General features: G+C 42.3%; 1 protein-coding gene across 1 annotated transcript in view; it reads left to right on the top strand.

Annotated features, from left to right (window-relative positions):
• The first annotated feature begins 702 nt into the window (after positions 1 to 702).
• The window catches only part of MTUS2 (microtubule associated scaffold protein 2), a 269,885-nt gene continuing 253,642 nt past the window's right edge, over positions 703 to 16,945 (top strand). The window contains exons 1-2 of the mRNA XM_039565864.1: positions 703 to 733; positions 9,357 to 9,430. The gene's annotated coding sequence lies outside the window, so the exon portion shown is untranslated. The remainder of the gene's footprint in view (positions 734 to 9,356; positions 9,431 to 16,945) is intronic.

Genomic DNA, 16,945 nt, shown 5'->3' on the forward strand with positions numbered 1-16,945 from the left:
TAAAGATCTTTTGCCTGTACCACAGAGCTCTCTTCGCTACGAGAGTAAAACCCCTGGGCTGCAGTTTAAGCACAGCAAAAGTGATGGAGGTTACCCTTCGAGTTACAAGTTTTGCTGAAAAGCAAATTTGTGTCTCTGCTCGCGTATTTAGTTATTTATTTTTCTATTTTCCTGCTCATTTTAAAGTGAAAGAGAAATGAACTCGGAGCGAGGGAGAACTGGAGGGCAGCCAGGCAAGGAGCAGAAAAGCCGTGCCACGAGCAGGTCCCGTTTCTGTCTGATGCCATTTGAGGCACTACTACGCAGACGCTGACCCTAAACGTTTTTTTTCCCCCTCATAAAGAAACCCCATTCGATAACCTACTAACACCGACCTACGTGCTTCCAGGGCGCTAACCGGGGAAAAAAACCAACCGGGGAGCGCCAGGAGCGGCCCACAACCGCGCCCGCGGGCGCTGTCTCTGTGGCGCGTCTCGGTGCCGTGCGGGTCCCCGCGGGTCGCCGCGGCCGCGGTGCGGGCGGAGCGCGGTGCGGGCGGAGCGCGGTGCGGGCGGAGCGCGGTGCGCGGTGCGCGGGCGGGCCCGCAGGGGGCGCCGCGGCGCGGGCGGCGGCGGGCGCTGCTGGGCGGCTGCGCCCGCTATAAAAGCACGGCCCGCGCACGCCCCGCGTCGTCCGCCCGGCCCGGCAGCGGCGGCGGCGGCGGCAGGCGGCACCAGCAGCGGCGCGGAGGCAGGTGAGCGCCGCGCATCCCCCGCTGGCTCCGCTCCCGCCTCGTGGGTCTGCCCCCCTCCCTGCCCCGCATCGCCCCGGGGCTGGGGTTGCTCCATGCTCGCCGTACCCGGGCGGTCCCGGCTGCGCCCCCGGGGCGCTGGGAACGGGATATGGGCAAAAGCTCCAGGAACCGGGATGGCTCCCGCGCGGGAGGGGCGCGGCGGGGCTGGCGGCTGCTCCTGTACCCCTGGTGCTGGCACGAGGTGGGGGCGTGAGCCCAGCTTATCGGGGTGGATAATATATGTGATGAAATGTATTGAGACAAAAGTTCTGGGGATGCCAATAACCGGACTGGCTTGAGCGGGCTTCGCTCTCCGTGCGGCGTCTGTGCGCGAATCGGAATTGCCAGCTGCACGCCAGCAGCCTGTCAGCGGGGCGACAGTGCCTCGGGGAGCAGCGTCCCGGCAGGGCTGGGGATCCCCGGACACGGCCGAACCTTCGGCATGGGCGAGCGGAGGGCTCAGGGCAAGTGCCGAGCTTGTCGGCAACCCGCGGGCGCACAGGGCTGAAACTGCTATTCCTCTCAGCCCTTTCCATGGCATATAACAGCATCCCATTATTTTTCCGAAAAATGATGGAAGGTAAAGCAGCTGCTATGCATAAAAAGCAGCGTTTTTCTAGGAAGGGAAAGCTAACCATGTGGAAGATAGGGCAGCAAATCCAGGTCTTCCTACTCGAGTAAAATGCCTCTGCGTGAAGAGCTGTTCATCTAGGTCGGTCGTTTCTAACTCTGTTTAAATGAGTACGGGTACCTTTTTCCTCTTTGCTTTATCTCCCTTTCTGTCCGGTCCCCATCACTGCGTCCCGAGGGTGCAGAGGAGGCTCGTGTGCCTTCGCCCCAGCCTGTACCGGCTCCCTACAGGTACCTGCTAGGGAGCCAATGATGCCTGATTGCTCTAAACATGAAAAGAGTAAGCTAGCAGGAGCCTTGACATTTATCATTGCATTAAAAACTGCAAAGATTTAAAAAAAAAAAAAAAAGCAAGCATCTCTCTGCGGGTCAAACATTAGAAATATTTACTTATACTAAGGCATCGGTAGCAAAATCATTTGCATGTCAAGTGTTTGCATGCAGGTTAACTTTGCAACGGGTGACTGCATTAAGGAGGCACTTGGCAGCTGACGAGCTGGGTGTAATGTGATGCATAAATGCTTTGTTTTGGTTTGTGTGTGATTTTATGCAGGGATTGTTTTATGCTCTCTAACATCCAGTGTAGCGTTTGTGGGTTTTATCATTTCTTGTCCCCCAATTTCAAGCAGGGTTGTTGTGCTTTCCTGTATCCCATGCTACATAAACCCTTTACCAGTCTGCCTGTTTCCAATGCAATTAAATATACCCAGCTACTTGTCTCCTATCTTTGCAATCTGTTGTGGAGAGCAGCGCAGCCTGTGCTGCCAGAGAGCGGTAGGAGCGAGCTATGTGTGCGCAAATGAGGGTTAACTTCTTGTTCTACGGCGTTTAGCATTGCCTTAATTTCTGGAGAGTAAGCTCCTATTTTAAGGTACAGAAGGGGGATTCTGCAAGTAATTCTTTGAGTGCTGCACTGTGAGTTTGGAAATTGCTACCTGAGGTGGGGTGGGGGGAGGGATGATGGGATGGGACACAGACACTGAGAAAAATATTTGCAAGGCTGTGTCCATGTGGTTTATTTGAAGTAGCTTTTCATATGGTACCATGTTTTTCCTTCTATTTGTCTCTTTAAGGACAGAGGTAGGCATTTGGCTATTGATCTAACAAATGGCAAGTGTGGGGTTGGGTCAGATAAGTAGTTTTTCATTTCTTTACAGCAAAGCTTTTTCTATGGTAAAGTTTTCCTGGGTGTTACTTCTTGTCTTAGTGATAGGAACTGTAACAAGCAAGAAAGCAACTTTAAACTTTGGGTCTTATTTCTGCAGTGTGTATTTTTTTGCAAAATACATTTATGTAAGAGTAAGCAATGCTAACTATTTAAGAAGATAGGAGAGGAGAGCTAGCAGCAGAAGTGCAGCTCTCCACAGCTGTAAAGCACATCGGAGCCTGTGCAGGGAACTTGGTAACCAGTGAGAATTAGTCCTCTCCCAAGTTAGGAAAACCAAGATGTTCAGCTTGCAGTGTGTGTTCTCTGTTTCTTAAGTTCATGCAAGAAGCACCTGAAATCAATGTAGGACAGAATTGGAGCCTACTGAGGGCTCCAGTTAAGTGTGTGCTCTCTGGAGAGTCATACAATGGTAGATAAAGTGAAGCACAATACAGTAGAGACTCATAAACAGTGGTTGGTTTAATATTTGATTGAAGGCTCTGGAGGAGAAAAGATCTAGGCATAATAATGGACTTCTGGGTGAAGATATTTGCTGAAATGCCAGCAGCAAGCAGTGCAAGAGGATCTCTTTCCCTCCTCCCCTGTCTGGATGCTGAGGTTTGCTAAAAAGACTGTTGAGACATAGCTGATTTAGCAAATGCTTTCCCTAGACAAGTATTCCATTTTATCTTAAGTTATTTATAATTATACTGACATTGTTTAAATGCAGCTATTACTAAACCTGCTGCGGTCAGTTTTGTTAAAAAAATTAGTAAAGAGGAGCAAAACTTAAGTGCGTGGTGCCTTGTTTTGTACCTGAACTTGTTACTGCAAACTCAAACCTGTCTAAATCTTTCTTTAGGAAAATAATTCTGATAGATTTTTGTATAACTTATTCTGGCACTACCCTAATATAACTAGCATCCTTATGAGCCTGGGAATGCTGTCATTTTCTCTTGCTGGAGATACCTTTGATGCTGTACTCTCTGAAAACCTGATTCATTTGTTCTTCCCAACCAAATTGCTATTATATGGTATTGTCTTGCTATTCTGAGTTTTCCAGTAGGGAACTGGAAAAAGGATAAGGTCCAAGGTGACCTGAAGGATCTCCAGAATACAACCAAATGCTGAAACCACCTGACTGGCCTCTGTCAATGATTTCATAAGAAATACCTTCTTAGGGTAAAGCAAATGGAGAAATGCTTAGCTGTTATAAATTGCTGTAACTTCACAACCAAGTGATTTATACTAATTAAATCTCTTCCCCATGTCACTCTGTTATGACAGAGCCAGGTCAGTATTTTGTAGCCAAAAGACATATATGTAAAATATTGAAAACATCTGAAAAGTAGTCCAACTGTTAACCCAGCACTGTCTACCATGTCTCCAAGTGCCCATGTACATATCCTTTAAATATCTCCATGTATGGTGACTCCGCTCTCCTGGGCTTGACAAACCTTTCAGTGAAGAGATTTTTTTCTAATATCCAACGTAAACCTCCTTTGGCACAAACTGAGACCATTTCCTCTTGTTCTGTTGCTTATTACCTGTGAGGAGAGGACCACCCCCACCTCATTACAACCTTTTTTTAGCCAGTTGTAGAAAGTGATAAGGCCCCCCCCGAGTCTTTTTTTCCCCAGGCTAAACAACCCCAGCTCCCTCAGCTGCTCCTCATAAGACTTGTGTGCTAGACCTGCTGTTTAAAAGACTTCATTTAAGCAGTTACCTTAGTAATTTCTTTATGGGTTTGTATTTTCTTTTTAAATTAAGAGACTACAAAGCTGGCAGTCAGGCGAACAGTTTCTAAACTCCTGGGATAGTGAATCGTCGCATTTTAGGGCAGGAACTGTTTTCTGCTCAAGGAAAAGTTATTGTCACTTTTGTGATGTAGTGTGGCATAGCACACAGTGCTGCAGAGAAAGTTGCACCAGTGGTGCATTGACTGGAAGGTGAGGAAATCCATCTTCTGTTCCTGTGTAAATATGATAGTGCTGGTTCAAGACCATGCCTTAGCTTCTTCTCCAAAATCTGGGAGGAGTCTGCTAGCTCACTGTTGCAGAGCATTTGGGGACTGTGGATGGTGAAGTCTGTTTTGTTCCAGCAGAGGTCTCAACATCAAAAGTCTCTGAAAATGGCTTAATCTTCATAAGCATCTGGTGTAGGAGCAGTTACCAGGCTTTTGCTGTTAGTGACATAACTTGCAGATCAGTGATTTTATGCTATCCATAAAACTAGCAAAAGCATCAAAATTTTCTTGTATTCCCCTCCCAGCCTGCAATTGTGACTCTTAATTTAGATGTTGGTGTAATACAGGTTGCTGCTCCTTATGTGAGCCTGAGGGTTATAAACTGCTTTAAAACAGCTGCTGGATGGGATGCAAAGCTGGAAGAAAGGTTTAACTTGTTCTTTGCGCAGCTGTGAGTCTCACTTCATGGGCATAATCACCAAGCACTCACAAGAGAATGACTTCCCTTTGAAATCATAGCTAAAAAGTAAACAAGCCTCTAAAACACATACTGGGCAAATTTGTTTCTCTATTAAATTTTACTTTTTGAATTTTAACTATTTGATAGCTTATCCTAAATGAGTTGGCTTCCATGTGTATTATCCTCACGGGGTGCTCGAAGTTATGGCAGAATACTAGGGCTGTCCAAGAGCCAGTCTGGCAGGCAAGGGTAGCTCAAATAGAGATGCTCTGATAGTGCTTTTGCCCTCTGGCCTGTGTTCTCTGCCAAGTTTCTCATGGGACACATGGAACAACAACCTTTTAAGCCACCTGTGATTTCAGTCTGAGGCAGGTCTCACAATAATTCTCAAATTTGTACTGCCGGAAGAATTCAGAGGGACCATTAGCCAAGTAATGTGTTTCTGTGCTCCAGAGTATGTTAGTGTTACTGAACAAGAATTAGATTGTGATGGGAGAAAAATAGAAAGCTTTGTATTAAGCATTTCTGAGCTTGATGCAGTTTGCTCATGCCAGAATGGTGGGAGGAATTGTGATGAGCTATGCACAGGGAAAGCTGGGAGGATGCTGGGCACAGATAAGACATTTAAAAGTAAATTACACTTGACTGTGCTCAGCAGAGTCATACTCTAAGGATGAATTTGTTCCTTCTGGTCTATCAGACCGTGGGGATTTTAAGTCCCTCTCTTGCTGATGATGATAAATTGTTTTGCTCCTGGTGTGATATAATAGTGAGGCTTTAAAAAGGAAAGAACGGTAACACAACCTCTAGAAACAATTCGTGTGAGCTTTGGTGGACTCCAACAGCTGCATGAGCAAGGCTAGAAAGGTTAGAGAGACCGGGTGCAAGTGCTTAGGACAGGTTTGCTGTATCACCATCACAACCTGGATATGTTGTTTGAGGTTTAATGCTAAAAGCATCACAACAAGTATTTAGCATGAGCACTGAAACTGGACTGTTTCTTCAATGTGCTAATTTAGCTTGAGAGGCTAAGAGAATAGATAGGAAATCAGATCTACATCAAAGGAGTGCTTTTTACCTTTTCAGATCTCAAACTAAGAAAACATTAGGAAAAAAAAGGAGACATTCTTTGAGCATGGTTTGTAAGCTGGAAATAAATTAGTAAGTTTCTAAAACAAAACCAGACTGGGCGATGTGCTAATCTTGGTATGACAGCAGCTTGATCAAATTATCAACCAGGACTTCCTGAAACATCTGCATCTATCCATTGTTGATATTGCTGGAGCATGCCCCAAGTATGAGTTAAGTGGCTTACAGAAACAGTGGAACTTGTTGCATTAATGTGCATGTTTTTTTAAGTAACATATGTATGCATGGTTGTATCATGCAAAACTGTGTGCATTACCATCAGAATTATTTACAGTAATAATTTAAGAAGACAGACTCTTGAGACTCTGCCAAATGAGCTTGCATTTTTCATTGGTGAAAGCCCAAGTGTCAGAGTGGTTCACAGCCACCATCCAATCCAAGCAGCAAAGTCCAGGGCCAGGTCCACAGCCTTTATTCATATGAGTAATCCTTTAATGTCAGTACAACCAACAAGATACTGATGCTGAAGCAATGAAAGCCATCAGGATGGATTCAGAAGATAAAAGCTGTGCCCTTCAACTGGTGGGAAGGTGGACAAAATTTGCTTTGTTTTACTTTTCTGTATCTTGAGTGAAGTGAGAGCTGAGTCATTGTCCCTATAAGCTACAGCATCTTTAAGGTCAGACTTGGATTTAGAGTGGAAAACATAACATTTAGTCTGACAGAATCACACTGTTCATTTTTAGCTGCTCAGCACTTTCAAAAAAATCAAATCACAGAAAAGCTGCCCTGTTTGATTGTTCCTATTACATAATAGCAACGACTTTGGGATTTATGCGAAGCCATAAGCAACATGTCCCTTACATAACAAATCTAAGTTGCTTTAATCCCTGCTGTGCTGCTGTTGAGCCTGGGCAGCCAAGAATAGCCTGGGAGTGGTGCTGAGCTCCCCAGGCTCTCCTCTGGGGCTGCAGGGTGGCCTTGGAGCAGAGGTCCTTTGCTCTGAGGGGTTTTCTGCCATCCATGCTTGTTGGATTTACAGTCTTTCTTCTAATAGATTGCAAAGAGTGGTTGAAGCAGAACCCTTGCCCTTAAAAAGTCCTGTCTTGCTCCTTATGAGTAGAGCTGATCCTTTCCCACTTCCATTTTTTTTTCCTGAAACATTAGCATTTTCTTCCCTTTCCAGCTGAGAACAGACCTTTGGAGCTGGTCCTTGTCAGCCTTTCTTCTGTGTGTGGGATGATGCCATGTCCTGATGCCTTGAGGGATGTGCTGGGCTTGCCAGGGTGGGTGCTGTGGGGGAAGAGCTGCAGCTAGGTATCATTCTGAGTTCAGGGGATCCCCAGCTTGGATGGGGTGTAGGGGCCTTGTTCCTGCCCTGTGACTTCATGTGCTGGGTGTGGAGGTGATGGATGGCTCATGGAGCAGGAATGAGGCTACTGTGAAAAATTTGGGGCTTGATGCCTATGCAGAGGGTCTGACCCTTCACTTTAGTCTGTCATAAATTGTCATTAATTAAATTTTCCTAATTAAAATGGGTGGAACAGTGTGGAAGGGCAACTCAGCCCTGCCCAAGGATTGTGTTTGTATTGCTGGGTGCAGATCCTGCCTTGCCATCTCCATGGGAGTGCTCTGCACTGCCCTGATCACCTGGGCTGCCTTTGGTGTAATTGGGAGCATTTGAAGAATGTTGACATAAAAGAAGCAACATTGTGGGATTGTTTGGGGGGAAGGATTGAAGTAGCTGTGCACAAAGAGACCTGTCTAATTAAAACTGCAGGGGAATGGAGATGGTGGCTAATGAGGCTGAAAATACAACTTAATTTAACTGAGTTGTTTGAAAAGGAGTGACCTGCCTTGCTGGGGAATGGGAGATGGTGGGGAGAGGGAAATAAAATGTACCTGGAATTTATTATTAAAATATAGATTTAGTTGCCATTGGTGCATGTTCTGCTGAGAGTTACTTTGGATTTGGTATTTTAACACATTTATGTGAAATGTGTCATAAGTGGTTACCATCAGCTGCATGTGAACAAACATTTTGAAAGACTATTTGATTAAATCTTTCTTAAAATGCTATTTATATCTTCCATCTTTTAATATTTTTCTAAGATTTTTAGTTAACTTTTCTGTACTTGGTCTTTACCACCAAGAAAAAAGGACTGTCATGATCTCCCTGTCTTCCCTCACCTGTCCTTCCCCATTCTATCTCTTGCTTTTTCTCTGTCATACTCTCAGGTCTCATCTAAACTCCACCTGCTCTGCTTGCCCAGAGTCAGATGCCTCATCCTGGTCTTCCATGCACTCATATGTCTTAACTCTTCATTCTAATATCTCCTGTCTGTTTCCCATCGTAATACAACTATATGCACATCACTGACATAACAACAAAAAACCCCCAAACTCATAAAGTTTTTTCCTCTAAAAATCCCAACCCAAAACCTTTTTAATCTCTTTCTGTTATCTTTTTAATCTGGTCAGTGCTACTTGAGAGAGTCTGTTCTTGTTTCATCTCTGAATCTCAGCAGTTTGACCTTTTTTTATTGGTGAAAGCACAGCTCATGACATCAAATCTCAGGACTGGCTTTCTTTCCTTCTCTGCCTTGACCTGTTGTATTTTGACACAACTCATATTCTCTGATTCACAATGTTTAGGTTTTTTGATTGCAATCTTTTCCTGACTTCTGTGAGAAGCTCCTTCTGTGTGCTTTCTGGATGATCTTCCTCACCCTTTCTTGTTTTCATTCTTTCCCTCCATACTTCTTCTGGATGATCTCATCACAAGCAGATGCAGCTAAATCTCCCCAAGCAACACTACATCACCAATATCACATCAAAATGTGGCAAGGGGGCAAGATGTCAAGCAGCATAGAGTGTCTTTAAAACAACGATCTCTGTAAATATGCTAAAACCTGACTAGGTTTAATCTGTGCTTCCCCTTCAGTTTCTGTGTCTAAATTTGACTTGAGTGTTGACTTACTCTAAAGATACTCCAGAGGAAGAGGAACAGAAAATGTGGAGTTTGTTTCACGAAGGTTTTGTATCCTCTTCCCCTTTTGAGAGTAGGTGCATTCCTTCACTTCACTCAGTGCTAATGCAGATCAGCTTATTGTGAGTTAATGCCAGGAAACTTGGACAGGATCCTAATCAGAAGAGCAGGATGTTTAATCTTGAGCACTGTGTTTACGGAAGATTTGATGTGTATGCCCTTGTTACCTACTCTAATTCTAATGAATCTTTTGTTTTGGTTTTTTTTGTTTGTGGTTTTTTTTTGTTTGTTTGTTTTTTTAAGGTTTCCACCCTGGGACTGTCTTCTAAAGCAAACTATCACCAATGGAAGAAAAACTTGTTTTTCCAGTGTTTGGGGTAAGCTTGTCTTCTGTATTATTAATGTCTAATTTCATCTTTTAAATGTGTTTGCCACCAAAGAACTCTTTAAAGAAGTCTTTGATTCTTTTTTAATAGTGCTATTTTATTCAATGAAAATTCCATTCAATGATTGTGTAAACAGTAGAGATAAAAGTGAACTCAAAGCAGACCATGTGGCTTTTTTACTGTGGACAATTATCAAACAAAAACAGACCTTTGCTTTCCTTATGTTTTTGCTTTGTTTGCTAGGTGTAGTATATACTGAAAATATGACTATCTAAACCAGTGTACTATATATACCTAAACTAAATCCTGCTACTTTTTGAGGTATTGTAACAATATTTGAAAATAGTCTTTGATGCTTGGGAAGCCATAAGTTTGTCAGTGGGGAGATGACCATGACACAGCTCATGGTAAAACTGTGCTGTAGTGGTGTGAGGCTGTGTTCATTTTGAGCAATAACAGTGCCTGCTGAAGCCTCTGTGTAAGCATCTCCCATAGCCAGGCATGATCCTCTCCCTCAAGTGCTAAAACAGCTTGGCTGGAGAAGTTCAGACATCAACATAGCATAAGCATTGCTCTTTCCACTGGGGAGACCCAAAGTCAAAAGCTGTTTCTCTGGTGACAGTCACACTCAGTCGCAAATAATGTGATTATGGCTGTGAAATAAGTGGTCGAACTGGTGTGTTGCTGTCTTCTGGGTGGCACGTGCATCCTGGTCATAATTCTGCAGCACTCAGGTGGCTGAACACCAAAGAGCAGCAATCTTGTGTTTATGGGCTCATGGGTGGCTTGTGATGTTCCAGCTCTGTGTGTTCTTTCACATGAAAGAAGAGAATGCACAGTGCAGTGCACATCTTCTCTTTGAGGCCAACATTGCAGGACACTGAGTGATGCAAAGATTGCACAGAAATATTTTTTAATGCATTTCCATTGTTACAAATGATTTCTGGTTTAAAAGCAGTTGTAACTGTGCCTTCTCATCACTGGGGTTGTAAGTCTTGCAGCAATTAGGTGCCTGCTGCAAAACTGGACAAATAAAGTCTCCTGGCCTGTTCCAGAGTTGTTTACAGGAATGGCATTTCCAAAACCCTGTGTTTTGTTTTAAACAGACAGAATTAAATAATGTTTGGCAGAGGTAATGGGACTTTCACCTCTTGTACTGATCTTGGAGCACAGCTTAGGAGGATGATGGGTATATAAGAGCATAACCCTAATTGCATGAAATTAGTTCTAGTCACAGCTGTGCCTAATAGGAGGCTTTCTGACATACCATGGAAATACTGTTCTGGCAGTGTTACTGTAAATAACACTTCCCAGGAGCAGGTCAAAATGATCTACATAGGAAGGTGTGGATCAAGAGTTTGATACCGCCCCTCCCTATTTGTGCATAGGGATAGATTTTTGCTGCTTTCAGCCAAAAAATCAGAAACTCAGGAAAGTGACTTGATAATATTTTAATAGTCATCCAGTAATTTAACACTGGATTACAGTTGAAATCCCATAGAAATACTCAAGACACTGTACACTGTATCAGATGGATTGAGCATGATTCACTTATTGCATTAAATTCCTGAGGGATTAATAATGTTTGGGTCATTGTTTCCTAGGCTTATGAATTTAAAGACCAAAGGGGACCACATGAATATCTATTCTTCTTGCCTACTATGTGGAGGTCAGAGGAATTCACAGTATTTCAGTAGCAGTCCTTTAATTTTTCTTTATTTAGCATATCTTTCTGAAAGAGACCAGGCCTTGATTTAAAGGATGCCAATAGTAATCAATCTGCCATGTCACAATTAAATTTTTTCAGTAAATAATGAGCCCTGCCTTCCAAGAGAGTCTGTAGCTCTTTGAGCTTCCTAGTGGTGTACTTCATTTTTTTTCATGATGGCCTGACAAGGATTCTATTATCAGTATGTTGATTCTCCCTTTAGTTATTCATTTAGCTAGTCACTTCTGAAATTTACTTGCTATGAGCAGTGTTGATTTAGTATAGTGAACCTTTTGATTCAGGATTTTATGTATAACATAACTTTAAATTTCTGCGTAGCATGAAATTAGGGCTAGAAAGATGTCCTGTCAGCACATACCATTATCAAATGATGATGTCACTGCATACAAATGATCGGATTTACATGACCAGGCCTGTTTTCCATACAGCTGTGTTGATTGGTGTTAATTATGTGACTGTCTTTCAATGCCTTATTGATTGTGTTCCATGCTAATCTTTCTCTGCTGTTGCTTGCTACTGATGCCAGTCCAACTGTTCGATAGGTGCTTTGCTTATCCCACTTAACCCTTGTAAATGATGCTTTGATAGTAAGTCTTTCCAGTCACCAGGAACCTTTAGTACACCTATGGCTTTTAAAAGAGTCATTGAATTAAAAGTTACTGATTCATCTATCCTCTGCTTTTGAATGTAGGGTTTAAACTGAGAGGCTATTTAAAGCTCTGAAGTTATAGTGATGTCATTATCACTGTAACAAGTGAATAGGGCATCTTGCATCTTTCTGAATGCAGAGAAGTAGTTGTCAAAAGATCAGTCTTTTTCTGAATTTTTTGGTAATTTTTGTCTGGAATGACCAGCTATTGAAGTCATTGTTTGGAATTCTTATTATTGATTGTTCCATTTAGCAAGGAGCTCCTATTGCCATAGACCTCATCAGAGCTTTTTCACTGGTTTTTTGCTTCCGTTGTCTGCTTGCATTTCTGCAATGTTAATTTGTATTCATTGCTATCAGTGTCTTTCCCCCATCTGTTACGTACTATGGATTTGTTTTACAGGTTTCTCTGCTCCTGCTTTCACTCTCTGTAGCCAGGACTCTTCAACTGTAAAAGCTTCCTTTCATGGCTGTAGCACAGTGACTTTCCTTTTTATTTTTGGAATGTAATAAAATATCCCTTAGCAGGTCCTTTTTATATTTTTGTGTGTGACTATTTTCTCCTGCTCAGTTTTGCATATGATTTGTTTTTAATTTTGAGAAATGGTCTTTCTAAAATATCCAAACAAGTGAATTAGATATTGGTTAAGATTACACATTGTTTTCCAGTTGCAAAAGAAATTAGAACATTGCCCTTTGCCTGTAGTGAATCATAATTTTCTAGTTAAATGGTTTACCTGTATCCAGTAGGAGTCCAATATAACATCAGCTGGAGTTGATTTCACTGCTCTCTTGTATTAAGCCATAACTAGAATTTGGAACCTTTTCCAAAGCCACACTTTTAAAGTGGTCCTTCCAGAACAGATCCTCTGCTAGAATAAAATTCCATGTGACAATGTTTTTCATACCTTTGAGGATACATGCTTGAGGAATACATCACTTGATGGATTTCTAGCAGACCTCACCCTCTTCTCTCTCAGCTTGTCATTTGCCAGTATTCCAGATTCTCCTTTTCATCTTGCACATGTGGTATCCATGGCTTTATCTTCCCACCCCGTTTCTCATAAATAAGTACAGTGCCTTTTAGTAGGTTTTTTAAAATCATGTTTATCTGTTACCTTCTTAACCTTTAAAAGAATTGAGCTTCCTCTTTGAAAAAGGTAATTCTAATATTTACTGAAATGGAGCTCGGCCACTGCCATTGTAAGCAAGCTTTCAGGGGAATGAACTGTTTGCCCTTTTAAAAGAGAAGCTATTCAAATACCAGCACTGTGGCAAAAGCATTGCTTTCTATTTCTAGCTCTGCACTACACCAATCACAAGTATTTTGGCCATTCGTTTTGACACGGGGAGGCTCTTGTTTGCTGATCAGACCTCTCCAGTTGGCAGCTCCCAATCCATGTGGCCTTTTGCAAGCCAGTGGTTGCTGCTTGGCTGCTGACAAGGCAAACTTCCTGAGCTGGAGTTGATGCTGCAGCTGGCTTTGGGGCTGGCTCTAGGAAGCAGCTGAGGTCAAAAGCTGATAAACCTTCTCTTTTCTCTTTGCTTGTGAAAGTCTTAAAAGTAAAGTCATGAGAAATGGCTGCTTTACTGAGATAACCAGGTAAATTTTTTAGTGAAAACGGCATGCACCTAGAAGTTAAATTCTCACTAAATGAAGCAAGTGGCTGGTCATCATGTGATTTTGCTCTGTTGCCAGAAATGACTCACACATCTAGACTTGGGGAGGGTCTGTAAGGAGCTGTACAGATAGAGGAGAGTTCACATGAGGTGATCACATGCAAATGCTTAAGAAAAGCACAGTATAATACTGAAATGTCATCACAAAGGTATTTTGACAACTAAGTGCCATGAGTGGAGAACCTGTAGAATGACTCACTGTATGTATTCAGGTGGGTTATGAAAGCCTTACTCGGCACTGGTGAGGCAGCACCTCCAATCCTGTGTTCAGTTCTGGGCCCCTCACTACAAGAAGGACATTGAGGAGCTGGAGCGTGTCCAGAGAAGGGCAACGGAGCTGGGGAAGGGGCTGAGTACAAGTCCTGTGAGGAGCAGCTAAGAGGTCTGGGGTTTCTTAGCCTGGAGAAAAGGAGGCTCAGGGGAAACCTTGTATTTCTCTACAACTGCCTGAAAGGAGAGTGTAGCAAAGTGCAAGTTCTCCCAGGTAACAAGCAATAGGACAAGAGGAAATGCCCTCAAGTTGCACCAGGGGAGGTTTAGATTGGATATTAGGAAAAGCTGCTGACCAGAAAGAGTTGTCAAGTGCTGAAACAGGCTGCTCAGGGAAGTGGTGGAGTCACCATTCCTGGAGGTATTTAAAAGATGTGCAGGTGTGGCACTTGGAGGACCTGGTTCAGTGGTGGACTTGGCAGTGCTGGGGTAAAGGTTGGGCTTAATGATCTTAAGGGTGTTTTCCAACCTGAGTTAATCTATGATTCTATATTTCAAGTTTCTGGTTTCCCAACTATAACCACACCATTACTGATTTGTTTCTGAGGAGCAGCATCCCAGCTAGAGACAAGTCCACAGAGCAGGAATCAGCTTGTAGATGTTTTGGGACAAGAGCACTGTTTTCATTCAGCATTGTGTTGCTTAGTATGAGGATACCTACTCCAAGCATCCTTTCAGTACAAAGGATTAGTCAAATACAGGGAAGTATATAAACAAGGGTTAAGAAATGATTTGTCTGCAATGACATAATAGCAACAACTTCATAATCTCCTGGTTTAGCCTGCTTAAATAAAGTTACTTGCAGAGAATCTTCTGATATGTTAATTATATTATTCATATTGTTTTTCTGAATTTCGAAGCACAGTGTGACCTGGATTTCAAAGTAAAAGTGCATGAAAGCATGCTGTGCTTATTTTTCATAATTAATCATGTATAAGCCAATTTTATGGCAAAACAGATAAATGAGGTGTCAGAATATTTGTTTGTAAATACTTTGCTTCAAGATGTTAGTGCAGTTGGGTTCTTAGACTGGATTTTGTTGAAACTATCTTTCAGTGTAGGATGAAAGCACAACACGTTAACAAATACTGTACTTAAACTCTAAACGGGTATACCATAACTGGATCATACTTTTGCTTTAGTTACTGTAGTATGTGTGCTAAAACAGACAAAAAAGCCATGGTGAAGCATTTGACTAATAACAAATGCCTGTGAACATCATATATGGGTAATTTTGCATAGTGGAGTTTAACAGCTGATGATATGTGCTTTTTAAAAATAGGATTTACTGAATTCTACTATGACATGTCATGGAAAGGTGTTATTTTATAGCTCTCTTCAGTTGTCTCTCTACCCCTGTCTAACAAGTCCAGGCATTTAGTGTGTTACTTATACAGAATATTGAGTTTCAGCATTACTCCTCTTTCTAGCTAGTGCTAGTTTGAATCTTACAGCTCTTCCTCCTGAAGCTGCCAAATGGTAGAGGCTATAGCTCCAATGAGAGAAAACAATTTAAACTTTCTCAGTGAACCAGTTTTGAGAAGAGTTTTGCTCAAATGCAGAGTTTCACACTGAGGCAGCGTGATTAAAAGCCTATAGGGGAATCAAGCATGGGAATGGTTTTAAAGAAGATCAAGGGACTGAATGCAATTTTTTCTTCAAATGATGTAATTAAAGTAACAGCATCCTCATTAGCATAATACACTAAATGATAAAAAGAATTGGACAGATGCCTAATCTTGAAATGCTTCTTAATTTTCAAGTATACATTTTAAAAAGAAAGCAATTGAGGTCTGTTCTTTCTAGCTGCCTGCCTGAATCATTGAAACTGCTGCTTGTATAAGTTACTCCCTCAAAGAGGGACAAAATACACCAAAACTAATCATGTATTCCAGGATACCATTCATACAATGTCTGTTGCACACATCTGTAGATAATAGAATATCCACAATACTTCAGGTCTTCTGAGATTGGATGCCAACCAGACAAAAGTACACATTTGGGAAGATGTCCTCAACTTGAGGCCATATGCAGCCCCAAAGCAGTCCAAAGGCAGCTACCATAAAAATGAAACACTCATATTTTTGTTGATTTTTGATTTAACTTATCCAGAAGGTGATTGATCTGAGTTTCTTATGATCACATGTTGAGCCACAGAGAAATGTATTTGAGATTCCCATCAAGTTTAGTTTTTGAGGAGAATTTTTCTGAATTCTTCCAAAAATAGCTTGGTGGTTTTAATGAAATTGTGATTCAAATGTGGCAAAGAGAAGGTGGCATTTATGTTGATTCCTCCATGACTTGCCTATAGTCTGCTCTTGTCCCATACAAGCTGCAATGGTGAAGTTTCTGTTTCTCTCTAAGTTTCATCCTAGTTCTGTTCCTTTACCATCACATCTATAGGCTCCCAAAGGCATTTGAGATGAACCAAAAAAACTTACGGAATCTCACAATTATGTTGCCTCCTGAAAATGTGGGGAGGCTCCTTAGGCTGTGCCCAGAGTGCTGAACAAGAGGTGGGTGTGAGGCATTTACTCCTTCATGTGCCCTCATCTATGTGGAGAGTTGTTCTGCACTACCCAGGATTCAGCTCAGGGTCTCCTCAGGGACTCACAGTGCTCTGTACAACACAGTTACTGCTCTGTGTGCATTTTTTCCCAGTAAAAATATGTGAAATATGGTGCTCACCAGAGTATTTGGGCACACAGGGTCAGCGGTACTGACTTTTGAATTATTCCAGTTACAGCCTCAATGCAAGGTAGAGGCTGGCTGCAAATGAATGTCAAATTTTCTATCTAGAAACAAACCTCCTTTTCTCTAGTCCTAAAGCTTCTCAGATGGAGAGGTAGGAGCCACTGCTTTGTGAAGCTGCTGTGGCAGCCAGAGAACAAGAGAGGTAGGCTGCAGTAGGCATTCTCTACCCTACCTGTATTCTGCTCCTTTGAAGCTTAAATGTTTTGGTAAGTGCAAATCCCAATTTAATGTTAGATAAGGAAAAATAATCAGCTGATGAGTAAATCAACAGGTCACTCCAGAAAGTCAGAAGATCTACTGGTAATAGTGTCAACTTTGTTGCAGCTGTGTTTGTGTTTGGCATCAAGACTGCTAAGAAAATCTTACTACTGCTCAGAAGATGTTATGGCAGGTAACTTGCTCTGTTTTCATCTTGACCTTTGAA

Source organism: Corvus cornix, chromosome 1, assembly GCF_000738735.6.
Source record: "Corvus cornix cornix isolate S_Up_H32 chromosome 1, ASM73873v5, whole genome shotgun sequence".
Classification (NCBI taxonomy): domain Eukaryota; kingdom Metazoa; phylum Chordata; class Aves; order Passeriformes; family Corvidae; genus Corvus; species Corvus cornix.